The sequence below is a fragment of the Pipistrellus kuhlii genome, unplaced genomic scaffold, assembly GCF_014108245.1.
Source record: "Pipistrellus kuhlii isolate mPipKuh1 unplaced genomic scaffold, mPipKuh1.p scaffold_m20_p_2, whole genome shotgun sequence".
NCBI classification, from domain to species: Eukaryota; Metazoa; Chordata; class Mammalia; order Chiroptera; family Vespertilionidae; genus Pipistrellus; species Pipistrellus kuhlii.
Window position 1 is genome coordinate 119,877,672 of NW_023425515.1, and position 16,084 is coordinate 119,893,755.

At 38.1% G+C, this 16,084-nt stretch overlaps 1 pseudogene; it reads left to right on the forward strand.

Annotated features, from left to right (window-relative positions):
• The first annotated feature begins 3,803 nt into the window (after positions 1 to 3,803).
• LOC118723051 lies at positions 3,804 to 10,356 on the forward strand (annotated as a pseudogene).
• The last annotated feature ends 5,728 nt before the right edge of the window (positions 10,357 to 16,084 follow it).

Below are 16,084 nucleotides of genomic sequence, written 5' to 3' on the forward strand. Positions count from 1 at the left end.
CTTAGAAAGTAGATGGCTTTTTCTTAACCAGCTGGAGGTATTAGTCATGGTTAAAAATCAGAAGGGCCTGGCTGGCATAGCTTAGTGGTTGAGCCTTGACCTATGGACCAGGGGATCAAGGTTTGATTCCCAGTCAGGGCACATGGCCAGGTGGCAGGCTCAATCCCTGGAGGGGAGCGTGCAGGAGACAGCCAATTAATGATTCTCTCTCATCATTAATGTTTCTATCTCTCTCTCCCTTCCTCTCTGAAATAAATAAAAAATACAAAAAACAAAATAAAACAAAACAGAAGGAAAGCACTTGCCTGCTAAGTAAATCTCACCAAAAGGGTCAATAAATTGGAAAGGTGCAATCTGACCAAACCCAAGTCTCTTAGTTTTTAATGTCATAATGTGCATGTGTTCCTTCTGAGCTATTGATAGACCAAAGATACCTTAATTTTTCCTTTCTACTTCATGGCAACACTTATAAAGGGAAAGGATCTGCAGAAAGTATAAACATCTAGAATGTCCTATTTTACTTTGGGGATTTAAGTATCCTGATCCCCTAACATGCCCCCAGTGGCCCTCATTATGGGTTTGGATTTTGTTATTTCTTCATTTATACTTTAATTCATGTATTGAGCCTTTCTTCTATGTGAGGGATAGCAATGAACACGACTGACAAGGTCCCTGCTCTCTGGTAGCACATGTTCTTGGTGAGGAACAGGGTGGTAAATATACAACATAATGGGAATGTGAGTGATCAGAGAGAGGGACTGGGAAGAGTGGTTATTTTTCACAGAATGGTCTGGGATGCCCTCTCTGAGAGCCAGCCATGAAGCAGACTAAGGAGTATAGGGAACATTGAGTGCAGACATTTGGGTAGGAGTAGACTTGGCTTGTTCAAGAAACAGAAGGCTAACGGGGATGGATCACAGTGAGTAAATGAACATAGTGGGTGATGAGGTCAAGCAAAAGACTGTGCCCAATCATATAGGGCCTTCTGGGTCCAGTATGTTAGGAGTTAGGAGTTTAGACTTATTCTTAATCCAAAGAGAATTCACTAGCGTTGCTGGTTTTTTGTTTTGTTTTGATTGTTTTCAGACACAGATACTTTAATGTTGGATGAATCTGAGCAGTTCATTTTCCTAATCATCAATTTTTCTTATTTGTTGTATCTCTTTCTTCCTTGTATAATATTGATAGAATGTGATATATCCTTAATGCCTAGTATGTGAGTAGTCATTATATGCTAACTAAATGAAAATGCTATTGAGTATGGAGAAAAACAAGTTTGCAGTAAAAAAAACCAGTGTGAAATTCCAATAGTTTAATAGGTCAGTATTGGATGGCAGCCAAAGGGAAGAAAGCAGCTTGGTAAGCACTTGTGTTATAGCAAATTTCTGGTAAAAAGAGGAGGGGAATTGACTACTGATACTAATGGGGGACTTCAAAATGTTGTGATCCAATGTGAGAACCAGGCAATAGGCACAGTCTTAAAGGTGTTTCAGTGACCTCTAGGCTGCGTGCATTTATCTTCTTGTGGGATATGATCTTGTCTCCCTATTGGGGAGGAAGGGAAAGGGGTTTGAATATTCTATGCTCTTTTGGTTAATTAGAAGGTAAAGTAAACATCTGTTCTTCTTTTTTGGCTGCTCAGTAACTGAAACTCTTTCCATGTTTGGATTTTTTCACCTGTGTTAGTGAAACACAGAATGTTATCTTCCAGTATAAAAACTGAAATTCCAGACACTTACTTTCCTATTCTCCATTGCCAGAGTCAGGTATGAATCACAGTATCCATTTGTGAGATGAGGTTGTGAAGTTGGAGGAGCCATAAGAAACTCTCCAGTGTCACTAAGGGTCAGAGGTGGCAAAATGATTGAGTTTCTGGGATAGCAGTGCTACAGGGGCTAGTGGAGCCCAGGGTCCAGTTAACCTATTTCCTACACAAGTCCCTGTGTCCCTTCTCAAGAGCACTTTTCCTGGCTGCCTCACCACAAACTTGACTCTTCCTAGAAGTTCTGTGAGCCACCAAAAATCCTTTAATAAATTGTTTTCTGCTTCAACCAGTTCTTTGTAACTAAGAACTGTGAATGATTCAGAAATTGGAATGGAATGGTTGCAGGCTATAGAGCCTTAGAGAAATATGGGATGCATGTGGGACTACGGAAGTGTTGTTGTCTGACTTGGTTGAGGTTGAGTGCAATGAAAATTCAGCTGGTGTTGTTAATGGCTCTTGTCATGATCTGTCGAAGCAGTTAATCAACTTGTCACCTGTGTGACCTACACTGAATTGCCACTGAAAGCAAAGCTTCTGGGAACTAAAAGATCGATGTTATTGAATAATAAAAAGGTTGCAGGGAATCCCAGGACCATGGGATGAGAAGGATTCTTCTAATGATAATTGATAGCTGAAATAAAGAGAAACACATGCTTAAAGTTCCCAACTCTCAGTTTAAAGCACATGCTGAAAACCAGAGGCTCCCATGGCTTTGTTAAGAGCATTTCTTATTGTTTGCCACTGAAGTGCGCTGAAAGCCAAATATCAAATTTGCAGCCTGATCCTGAAAACTTCTGAATTAAAAAGAGTTGAATTCATACCATCAGCTGGTCTTTTAAGAGAAAGCTGGGGAATTGATTAGGGGAAGAGTAGGCCTTGAGAATTTCAATGGGAAAATTTAGATGATTCATGTAGGCCATAGTCAAGCATGGTGCACTGAACTCTTGAAAAGACCTAATTACATAATTCGAAAATAGAATGCAGGAATGTAATTGTGGAACATAAGCATTGCCTTACATAGTGATGTAATGGACCCTTGGATACTAATGTATTCCTCCATGCCTTTCCATGGGCAAAACAGTATAAATGGCAGATCAATCTCCTTACTCCATGAGGATTACTGAGAATATCAAACTTCTGGCAAACGTGTATATTTTGTTGTTTTGTACTCCTGTTTGCTGGTTTAAAAGTAAAATAAAGTTAAAAGTACCTACTAAACTAAGTCTAAATGGTTATTCTCACTAGTTTCTGAACCTAGACCAGTCTTTGCAGTCTAACCTGGATTACTAAGAATATCCTGAATCTCAAATCCCCTTTTCATTTCACTTCTATACCTTTAAGTAAGGGACATCAGGAGTTTGTTATCATTTGTTGGGGTTAGCAATGTACTTTTACCACAGTGCCTCATGCTTATGCCAATTCTCTGTGTTTGTATCAAATTTAATCCACAGAATATGGAGCTAGCTCACTATATTAATTATATAGTACCATTAAACTTACTGATAATAAAATTTCTAATTGATGGAAAACAGGAAGTGGTATGCAGCCTACGTGCCTTAATAAACCATATGCGCCAGAAAATGAAGAGTAAATCACATGAAATTATGGGGCTTGTTATCGTAGTAAAGTTCTAGGTAAGAGAGATGAGAGAGAGAGAGAGAGACAGAGAGAGAGAGACAGAGAGAGAGAGAGAGAGGGAGAGAGAGATAAGGGAAAGAAGAAGGAGGAAGAGGAGGAGGAGAAAGGGCTGGGGAATATAGGTCTTTTTAAATTTTGGAAATCATATTTGGATGAGTAGAGATTCTTCCTATTGTATACCAATATGGACCTCTTCTTTTTAATGAAACCTTAATTCTGTTTGAGCACCAAAGTTTTCAGTTAAAAATATTCAGACTCCCTTGCAGCTAGAAATCACCAAGTATCAGAGTATGACTAATATGGAATAAGCTCAAGATTTCTGGAAAAGATACTAGGTTCCGAAACTAGTATGTTTTTCTCACACTTAATTATCTGGAGTTGTGGCAGCCAACTTGCGACCATGATCATGAGGCAATAAACATGAGAACAAATCACAAGTGGAAAATGGTAAAGCAGAAAGATAGAAGGATTCTGACACTTTTGATATTACATAGTTACTGCACCAGCCTATTTACCTCCATACATCTTACTATGGTGACAGAAATAAAATCCTCATTTGGTTAAACTATTACAGTTAGATTTATTGTTCTTAATATAATATCTAACTGATACAAAGGTATCATGCTGATTCACTTTTTTAGGGGGGGTGACAGAAAAGGCTGATAACTTTGACTGAAGCCCAGAGAAATCTCTCTGGCTTGTGAAAGCATTGGTACAGATAGTTTCCCCCTTGGCCCTTATTTTAAAAAAAATCCAATAATGCTCAAAGTGCTTGTGGCAAAAATACATTACATGGATTCTTTGAAAAATCTGTTAGGAGAATGACAGGGGAGAACCCTTGGGTTTTAAGCACTCCTCTGTGAAAGTAATAATTTTTCTTTTGAGAAAAAACTTGATAATAAGTTGTAGTGCATGGGTCTACTTCTGGGCTCTCTATTCTATTCCATTAGTCTATTTCTATACTAGTATTATATTCTCTTGTTTTTATAGGTTTATTAAAATTCATGATACTTGGTGGAGCTAGTCTCTCACGTTGTTCTTCAACAGGGTTTTAACTATTCTTGGCCCTTTGCATTTTTATGTAAATTTAGAATCAACTTGATAATTTCCATAAAAATTTGACAAAGATCATACCAAATCTATTGAACTGGGCGGAATTGGCATTTGATCCATGAAAATAATATGTCTCTCCATTAATGCAGTTTATAGGTCTTCTAAAAAATTTATAGTTTTCATTATAATGGTCTTGCATATAGGCATATCTCATTTTATTGCACTTTATTGCATTTTGCAGATACTTTTTTTTTTTTTTTTTTTTTTTTTTACAAATTAAAGGTTTGTGGCAACTTTGCATTGAGCAAATATATTAGTGCCATTTTCCCAATAACATTTAATCACTTCGTGTCTCTGTGTCAAATTTTGGTAATTCTCATAATATTTCAGATTTTCCCATTATTGTTATATTTGTTAATGTAATCTGTGGTCAGTGATCCATGATGTTACTATTATAATTGTTTTGGGGTACCACAAGCCATGCCCATATAAGATGGTGCACTTAATCAATATATGTGAATGTTTTGACTGCTCTACCAACTAGCCATTTCCCCATCTCTGTCTCTTTTCTCAGGCCTCCCTATTCCCTGATACACAATAATATTGAAATCAGGCCTATCAATTACCCTGCAGTGGCCTCCAAGTATTTAAGTGAAAGAAAGAGCCCCATATCTCTCATTTTAAATCAAAAGCTAGAAAATAATTAAGTGATTTAGTGAAGAAGGCATGTCAAAAGCCAATATAGGCTGAAAGCTAAGCCTTTTGCACCAAACAGTCAAGTTTTGTACACAAAGGAAAAGTTCTGGAAGGGAATTAAAATGGCTACTCCAGTAAACACATGAATAATAAGAAAGCAAAACAGCTTTATTGCTGATATGGAGAAAGTTTTAGTGGTCTGGAGAGAAGATCAAACCAACCACATTTCCTTAAGCCAAAACCTAATCCAGAGCAAGGCCCTAACTCTCTCTGATTTTATGAAGGTTGAGAAAAGTGAAGAAGTGGCCGAAGAAAAGTCTGACGCCAGCAGAAGTTGGTTCATGAGGTTTAAGGAAAGAAACAATCTCTATAACATAAAAGTGCAACGTGAAGCAGCAAGTGCTGATTTTGAAGCTGCATCATTATCCTGAAGAAGCTACGCTAAACAACAGATTTCAATGCAGATGAAACAACCTTATATTGGAAGAAGATATCATCTAGAACTTTCATAGCTAGAACTTTTCATAGAGAGAAATCAATGCTTCAGAGCTTCAAAGAAAAGTCTGACTGTCTTGTTAGGGGCTGGTGACCTTAAGATGAAGCCAATTCTCATTTACTATTCCAAAAATTCTAGGCCCTTAAGGATTACACTAAATATGCTCTGCTTATGCCCTATATGTGGAACAACAAAGCCTGGATGACAGCACGTGTTTACAACATGGTTTACTGAATATTTTAAGCCCACTGCTGAGACCTACTGCTCAGAAAAAAGATTCCTTTCAAAATATTACTGCTCATTGTTAATGCACCTGGTTACCCAAAAGCTCTGATGGAGAGATGTATGTTGTTTTAATGCCTGCTACCACAAAATCCACTTTGTAGCTCATGGATCAAGAAGAAAATTCGACTTTTAAGTCTTACTATTTAAGAAATACATTTTGTAAGACTGTAGCTGTCATACAGTGATTCCTTTGATGGATCTGGACAAAGTAAATTGAAAACCTTCTAGAAAGCATTAACCTTCTAGATCAGGGGTGTCGAACTCAATCAGAGAAGGGGCCAAAATCTAAAATCCAGCCTAAATCGTGGGCCGAATGGTTTACTGAACAGTCATAAACTGACAATGTTAACCAGAAATGTGAATTTAAAATGAGTGGAACAATCTTTTCCTTAACAGTGCTGTTAACCAACTCACATGCTATCAAGCAAAACAGTAATATTGGTATCAAGCAAAACAGTAATATTGGAATGTACCTAAAATGCTCATTGTTTTGTTTTCTGGCTAGATGTCTGACACCGTTTTCCCCGGATTAATGAGTCAATGTTCGGTTTTATTTCTTGGGCTGTAGCAACCCGCAAAACAGCATGGAGGTTGTCATCGGTAATGCGTGATCTGTGCTTGTTTTTGTTCAGATTCATTATTGAAAACATCTGTTCACAAAGATAGGTGCTCCCGAATATGGGTAGAATACGGGCAGCATGAAGTCAGAGCTCTGGCATTGAGTCAGGGGGCAGTAGACGGTAGAAGTCCTCAATTTCAACATCCTGAAACCTTGATTTCAGGCCACTGTCAGACTGAAGCTCGATTATATCCATCTGAAGGTGATGGGGCACATTATGACATCAACTGTAAAAGGATTGGCAAAGATGTCAAAGCCTGAGTGCTGTGTTCTAAAGTCAGAGAAGCGCCGCTCAAATTCACTTAGTAAACGGCTAACTTTGGTAGCCAGCTGACTGCAAGGAAAAGTACCAGAAATAGTGGTTGAGATACTCAAACAAACGGGAAAGAGGGCAAGATTGTCCTGTTCCAGTTGGGACTTCCATAGTTGAAGTTTACGCTGGAATGCTGTGATCATGTCAGACATCTTCGTGATGACTTCTTTGCGTCTCTGCAGCTTCAGATTCAGTTGGGCGAGATGCTCGCATATATCACACATCATAGCAAAATCACATAGCCAGGCGGGATCCGACAGTTCAGGCAAGGGCTTTCCTTTACTTTCCATGAAAAGAGCAATTTGTTCTCTGAGCTCAAAAAATCTTTTGAGGACTGTGCTCTTGCTCAGCCATCTTACTTCTGTGTGGTATGGCACGTCTCCATGCTCTGCACCCACCTCCTGTAAAAACTGCTGGAACTGGCGATGATTCAGGCCACGTGCCCGTGTAACGTTAATAGTTTTAATGACTGTAGTCATTATGTCATTCATGTCCAGAACTTTTCCACACATAGCCTCTTGGTGGATAATGCAATGATAAGTAATCAAGGGTGTGTGGCAGTGACTTTGCATTCTTTCCTTCATTAGTCCAACCAAGCCTTTCTTTTCTCCGCACATTGAAGGTGCGCCATCGGTAGTTAGCCCCACCAACTTTTCCCAGGGTAATTTAAAATTATTTATAGATTTCTCCACAGCCTCAAATATATCTCTACCAGTCGTCGTCCCATGCATGGCAGCTACATCCAAAAGTTCCTCAGTGACAGAGAGGTCGGTCTTCGTAGCATGTATAAAGATGGACAGCTGCGCTGTATCAGGGTTGTCTGTGCTTTCATCGATAGCAAGTGAAAAAGCGAGATAACTGCATGCCTGTTCGGCCAGCTGTGATGATAGATTTCCTGAGAGTTCTTGAACTCTATCTGCAATGGTGTTTCTTGACAAACTGACATTTTGAAAACTCTGTATCTGGTCTGGGCATACTTGCTCACACACTTTTAGCATGCATTGCTTCAAAAAGGCACCCTCTGAAAAACACCTTGAAGTACGGGCAATTTCTTCAACCACTATAAAGCTTGCTTTCACTGCAGTATCATTTTTCGCTGTAGCCTTTGTAAACATTTGCTGCTGTGATTGTAGTTTGCCTTTTAGTTCTTTAACAATTTTATGCTTTTCTTCCAAAGTATATTTGCCATACTTAACATTATGTTTGGTGTCAAAATGACGACGTATATTGTACTCTTTCATCACCGACACTGTCTCATAACACAATATACACACTGGTTTGCCCTCTCTAAGCACAAACATGTATTCATTTTCCCATTTGTCATTAAATTGTCTGCCTTCACCATCAACTTTTCTTTTCCTGGACATTTTGGGATCAATATTGGCAGTAAAAGATGTAGTTTATTGGAAATCTGCGTTAGAAGGAAAAAGTTGAAAACTGCACAGGGATAGCTTGATTTGGCAGATGGAGTGGAGAAAAAAAAAGTCAGTCAATAAATGCCTGGCTGGGTACAGATAGCAGATTCTGTTGCGATTTTTATGCCTGCACTTTATGCCAGGAACTGGCAGCTTCTGCTGTGTAGTTTTTATGCCTGCACACTCACTCTCTCCTCTGCTCTGCCACCCGCACAACCACATCGGATGCCGGACTATAGGTCACGCCTCCTGAATCTCGCGTGACTTGTTATCTATGCGCATGCGTAATAGATAGCAAGTACGGCGGCCGGTGAGGCGGCCGGCGAGATCACAAGCCTCCTATGTCACCGCGCGTCATTGTGATGGAATGCAGCGGAGTGCAGTGATGACAGCGCGGTGCGGGCCACATTGCAAGGCCTGGCGGACCGGATTTGGCCCGCGGGCCTTGTGTTTGACATGTGTGTTCTAGATGCTACTAACAACACTCATGATTCATGGAAAGAGGTAAAAATATGAACATTAAAAAGAGTTTGGAAGAAGTTGATTCCAATTCTCATGGATGACTTTGAGGGGTTCAAGGCTTCAGTGGAGGAAGTAACCACAGATGTGGTGAAATAGCCAAGAGAATGGTAAGGAAGCCTGAAGATGTGGCTGAATTTCTGCCTCCTCATAATAAAACTTTCATAGATGAGGAACTGCTTCTTATGGATGAACAAAGAAAGTTGTTTTTTGAGATAAAATCTACTCCTGGTGAAGATGCTTTTAGGATTGTTGAAATGACAACAAAAGCTTTAGAATCCTATCTAATAAAAGAGTAATATGCAAATTGACCATTCATCTGCCACACCCACAAACCACACCCAACAGCCAATCAGGAGCAAGTATGCAAATTTACCCAACCAAGATGGCTTTGGCCATGAAGTGAGCAGGAGGTTTCGGTTTCACCGGTGATGGAGGAAGCCAAACTTCCTGACCTGCCTTGGCCTCTGCTCAGAGCTACAAGGTCAAAACCTTGTAGCTCTGAGCAGAGGCCAAGGCAGGTCAGGAAGTTTGGCTTCCTCCATCACCGGTGAATATAGAAGATAAATAAATCCCAACAAAAATGGCTGTGGTCATGGGGTGAGCAGGAGGCTTGGGTTTCCCCAGCAATGAAGGAAGGCAAGCTTTCTGCCGGGCCTGGCCTGCCCTGGCCTTCGCTCAAGGCTACAAAGTTTTAGTTATAGAAGATAAATAAATACCAGATACCAGGGATTCCCCTTGGGTTGCCAGGGGATGTAGCCAGCCTGCAAACCACCACAGGTCCCTTGTCCAGGCCACCCATGCCCCAAGGGAGCCCCCACCATAATCTGGGACACCCTTCAGGGCAAATCAGCTGGCTCCCATCCATGCACAAGGCCTCTATCCTATCTATTAAAAGAGTAATATGTAAATTGACTGTCACTCCAATACACAAGATGGCTGCCCCCATATGGACACAAGATGGCTACTACAATATGGCCAGCAGGGGAGGAAAGTTGGGGGGGACCCAGGTCTGCAGGGAAGAACAGTTGGGGGGAACCAGGCCTGTAGGAGAGGGCAGTTAGGGGCAATAAAACTGGCAGAGGAGCAGTTAGGCATCAATCAGCTGGCAGGGGAGTGGTTAAGGGGTGATCAGGCTGGCAGGCATTAGTCGTTAGGGACAATCAGGAAGGCAGGCAGGTGAGCAGTTGGGAGCCAGAAGTCCTGGATTGTGAGAGGGATGTCTGACTGCCTGTTTAGGCCCGATCCTACTGGACATCCCTCAAGGGGTCACAGATTGGAAAGGGTGCAGGCTGGGCTGAGGAACAACCTCTCCCCCATGCATGAATTTCATGCACCGGGCCTCTAGTATTATATAAACTTAATGCAGCAATAGGGTTTAAGAGGATTGACTTCAATTTTGAAAGAAGTTCTGTGAGTAAAATGCTTTCAAACTGTATTGCATATTGCAGAGAAATCACTAATGAAAGGAAGAATCAATTAATGTGGCAAACTTCATTGCTGTCTTATTTTAAGAAATTGTGACAGCCACTCCAGCCTTCAGCAATCACCTGCTGATCAGTTAGCAGTCGTCACCATGGAAATAGCACCTTTCACCAAAAAGATTATTATTATTATTATTATTTTAATCTTCACCCAAGGATATTTTTTCCTATTGATTTTTTTAGAGAGGTTGGAAGAGAGAGGGAAAGATAGAGAGAAACATCAGTGTGAGAGAAACACATCAATTGGTTATCTCCTGCACTAGTCCCAACCAGGGCTCAGGCCGGGGAGGAGCCTGCAACTGAGGTACATGCTCTTGACTGGAATCAAACCCAGGACCCATGGATCCACAGGCCAATGTTCTATCCACTGAGCCAAATCAGCTAGGGCACCAGCAAAAAGATTAGAACCATGCTGAGGGCTCAGATGATGGTTAGTAGTTTTTTGTTTTGTTTTTAGCAATATTAGTAAATTAAGGTATGTACGGTTTTTTTAGACAATGCTATTGTACACTTAGTAGACTATAGTATAGGGTTAATGGTAGTTTTATATGCAATGGGAAACCAAAAAATTCATGTTATTTGCTTTATTGCAGTGCTCTGGAACTGAATTTGCAACATCTTTGAGGTAGGCCTGTATTTTCTAATAGATTATTCTTTGACATTTAGTATTTTTGATACTATCATAAATAAAAATTTAAAAATTATTCATTTTCTAACTATGGAGACTAGTACTTAGGAGGATGATTGTGTATATTAATTTTATATAAAGCAAACTTGCTAAACTCTGTTTTTCTGGACATATAACTCTTATTATCTACAAATAATGATAGTTATCTTTGATAATTCTTAGAACTTTACCCTATTTTACCTGTATTACTACTCTGGCTAGGATCTATTATAATGGTAAATTAAAGAAGTGTTATCAGAAGTCCTTGTCTTGTTTTTAATCTCAAAGGGAATGCTTTCAATGTTTTACCATTAAGTATGAGTTTTTATATATCCTGCACCCAAATAGTAAAAGTGCTGTGTTTTTAAACGTAACAGAACTTGTCAGATTACTTTTTCAAAAACCTGAAAACTATCTACATTTTTATCAACATGTTTACCAGCAATAGGTGTTATAATACTTGAAAATATTTGCCATTCTGTTGTATGTAAAATATCTTATTATTCTAGTTTAGTGAGTTGGAACTTTCCATGTGTTGTTGACCATTTGAATTTGCTCTCTTATGAATGGTTTCTTTGTATCCTTTGCTTTATTTTTATTTCTGTCTTCCAATTTGAGAGATTTTTGTATAGTATAATTGTGTTGTGCCATATGTTTTAGTATGGCAAGTATTTCCCCAAACTTATTATTTGTTATTGACACTGTTTTTTAAGCTATCAAAAATGACTTTAAATTTATAGATGATAAAATGTTTATTTTTTATTTTGTGTGTCCATTTTTCCAGTCTTCACATGTTATCTCAGATTTTTCTTGTATATTAAAAAAATCTATATTTCAGTATTTTAGCCATCTGGAAATTATTTCTTTATATTATATAAGAGTGGGATCCAATTTCCCCAAACCATAAGACTCCTAGAAGAAAAAATAAGCAGTAAACTCTTTGATGTCACTAGGCAATATTTTTTTGGATAGTTCCTCCTGGGCAAGGAAAACAAAAGATAAAATAAGCAAATGGGACTACATCAAACTAAAAATTTTGCATAGCAAAGGAAACCATCAACAAAATGAAAAAACATCCTAATGAATGGAATAAAATATTCATTAATGATACATTTGATAAAGGGGTTAATATCCAAAATATGTAAAAGACTCATAAAATTTAGCATAAAAAAGGCAAAGTCAAATAATCTAATTCAAAATTATGCCGAGGACCTGAATAAACATTTCTGTAAAGAGGACATACAGATGGCCAATGGATATCTGAAAAAATGCTCAATGTCATTAACCATAAGAGAAATGCAAATTAAAACACAATAAGATGACATACCACACATGTCAGAATGGCTGTCATCAATATCATAATATTGAATGTCAACTGTAATTGAAAAATAAAAAAAAATTTAAGGAGGCCCAAGTTTATTTTCTTTCAGTTGGGTAACAAATAACAAGTGTTGGAGAGGATGTGGAGAAAAGGGAACCCTTATGCAGTATTGGTGGGATTGCAAATAGGTGCAGCTACCATGCAAACCAGTATGGCTATTCCTCAAAAATTTAAAAATAAAACTACCATATGATTCAGCAATTCCATTTCTGGGTATTTACCCAAAGAAATCCAAAACACTAATTTGAAAAGATATACACATCTCTATGTTCATTGCAGCATTATTTTCAATAGCCAATATATGGAAGAAACCTAATGGTCCATCATTAGATGGATGGGTAAAGAAAAAATGGTACATATATACAGTGGAATATTACTTGGCAGTAAAAAAGAATGGAATCTTACAATTTGTAATAACATGGATTGGACCTAGAGGGTATTACACTAAGTGAAATAATTCAGATATAGAAAGACAAATACCATATGATTTCACTTATATGTGGAATCTAAAATACAAATTAAATATATAAATTCATGAACAGAGAATAAACAAACTATTGGTTGCCAGATATGTGGGGGGATGAGAGGCTGGGTGAAAAAGTAAAGGGATTAAGAAGTTTAAATTGGCAGTTACAAAATAGTCACAGGATGTGAAGTACAACATAAAAAATATGGTCAATAATATTGTAATAACTGTGACCTTAGCTGGTTTGGCTCAGTGGATAGAGTGTTAGCCTATATACCAAAAAGTTCCAGGTTTGATTCAGGTCAAGGGCACATACTTCAGTTGCAGGCTCTTTCCCATTCTAGGCCCTGGTCAGGGCTCCTGCAGAGGGCAACCAATCCATGTGTTTCACATTGATGTTTCTCTCTCTTTCCCTTTCTCTTCCACTCTCTCCATCTCTCCTCCCCCCCCCCCCCAAAAAAAAAAAAATCAATGAAAAAATATCCTTTTGTGAGGCTTAAAAACAAAAACAACAAATTACAATAATTGTGTATGTTGTCAAGTGGGTACTAAACTTATTGGGGAGCTAACCTTTTAAGTTATAAATGTCTAACCACTGTGCTGTACCCTGAAACTACTATAATATTGAATGTCAACTGTAATTGAAAAATAAAAAAAATTTAAGGAGGCCCAAGTTTATTTTCTTTCAGTTGGGTAACTATTTGTATCAGCACCATTTATTAAATAACTCACTCTTTTCCTACTTAAATGAAAAGCTATTCTCAAGTATTAAATTCTCATGCTTAATTAGATTTAAAATTTTTATTGTTCTGTTGCATTTTATTTGTTTATTATATGCTAATAAGATATTAGAGCATGTCATGGTATGTTCTTATAATTGTTGAAGCATGTTCCCCCCTTCACTAATCTTATTTTTCATACTTTTCTTGGAGAAAAATTAAATTAATTACTTAAAGTGTAAAATTTGTTCAGCCAATGTGGCTCAGTGTTGAGCATCAACCTATAAACCATGAAGCCAAAGTTTGATTCCCAGTCAGGTCACATACCTGGATTGTGGGCTGATTACTTGTGGAGGCATGCAGGAGGTAGCCGATCAATGATTCTCTCTCATTATTGATGTTTCTATCTCTCTCTTCCTCTCTGAAATCAATAAAAAAAATTTCTCTGATAAGAGAAATTAAATTAGATATTAGAAGTAAGATGTTGTCAGGTAAGTTTCAGCTTTAGAGGACCCCAAACCATTGTAAAAGCTAAGGTTGTTTTTTTTTTCACTCATTCCTCTGCCCTCCTCCAAGAACCAATTTTTGCCCTTCTTGTGTGTGTGTATGTGTGTGTGTGTGTGTGTGTGTGTGTGTGTGATATCATTCCTGTTGAAAATACATGCTTTGGGTAGAATATAAGAGAATCTTGCCCCTTAGTGGATATTTCAGGTACTCAAAAAAAAGACAGAATATCTATGATTCTGGAGCAAGGTGAAGATTTACAGGCGCTGGAAGATTTAAGAAATACTCTTACAGACCCAAAGAGGAACAAATGAAATGGTGTTTGCTAATAGTTCTGGAGGCAACCAAATGTACAATAGATTTGAGACAGTTCAACGGAAGTCATATATCTAACTAAATGAACAGGAAGTAACATTGCCTGTCAAGAAGGAATGTAACTATGCTGCTCCTGGGCGTGACTGCCTGTGGATCCATCCGTTGGCTTTCCTCAGCGTTGGTTTATTCATTCAACAATTGGCTGACTCTCACAGCCAGCTCTTCTTAAGCTCGCATGTCAACTCTCTTCCAGCTAGCTTTGTTCAATGGGAGGCAAAGGTGGGAGATTGGAGGATAGAAAAATAAGTCAATGTATTTCTTCTTCTCTCTCTTTGCCACAGCTATGTATTTTCTGTGGCTGCAACTCATGCTGAATGCTGTCTCACTTTAATTCCAACTTCTACTGGGCTATCCCAGTCTCTGGACTCTTGTAACCTAACCTCCTCCCTTTCTTCTTCCAGCCAACCCAAAGTTAAGGATTCCCATTGTTAATCTTTCAGTTGCCTCACCATTCCCCATCTTCTTATCTGCTCTTTCATTATCTGTGTACCAATTCCCTGTTTTAAATAGCCTGTGTTTTTAGATAATGAGACCCTGACTAATAGAGCAACTAATTGGAAAACCCCAAATTTAGCATGGATACATAGTGGAAGACATTTATGAGAAATAAGAGGTAAAACTCTTATAATTATAAGTCTATTTCAGAGTGCTTAGCCAGAGGGAGTGTAGGGATGATAGTTTATACTTAGAAATCACAAACAAGCATATCTACAATAATTTGTTCATATCTTAGTACTATATTGTAATGTATATTATCAGTTTATACATTCAATTCTCTTAACAGGCAATCAGGATAGGTACAGTCTCACTCAAACTTTGTATACTCAGTACTTAGCACAGTGCCTATCATATACTAAGTGCACAATAAATGTCTATATAACAAATGAAAGATAATGTAGAAAGAAAGGTGCTAAATTATTTTTGAGTTAGTGTTATTTCTAAGAGATCCTAGAGTGAAATCTACTGATTCCTACAGGACCTATGGGGAGATTTTATTTTATTTATTTTATTTTTTAAAAATATATTTTATTGATTTTGTACAGAGAGGAAGGGAGATAGAGAGTTAGAAACATCAATGAGAGAGAGTAATGGATTAGCTGCCTCTTGCACATCCCCTACTGGGGATATGCCCGCAACCAAGATACATGCCCTTGACCAGAATCGAATCCGGGACCTTTCAGTCCCCAAGCCAACGCTCTATCCATTGAGCCAAACCGGTTTTGGCTATGGGGAGATTTTAAGGGGCCCACAAACAAGGTGAGAAAAATTACACCTTTATTTTCATTAACATCTAAGGAAAAATTTAGCATTTCTTTTAGTTATGAGTGTAGGAAACAATCTTAGTCATTTTTGGAGTACCTGTTACCAATTAAAATCACAGATATTTTTATGTCTGTGTTGCAGCTACCTCAAAAATTTCTTTACACCCACCATCATTTCAAAATTTAAGTAGTTATTAGACCTGCCACTAGGTCTTGCTGTTTCATGTGTTAATAAAATAACTAGTATAATAAATTTGTTTTTTTTAAAACATTTTGATAACTATCTCAATATGTTTTTTCTTTAAAAAATATATTTTTATTGATTTTAGAGAAGAAGGAAGAGGGAGAGAAAGAGACAGAAACATCAATGATGAGAGAGAATCATTGATTGGCTGTCTCCTGAGACCCCACACTGGGGATTGAGCCC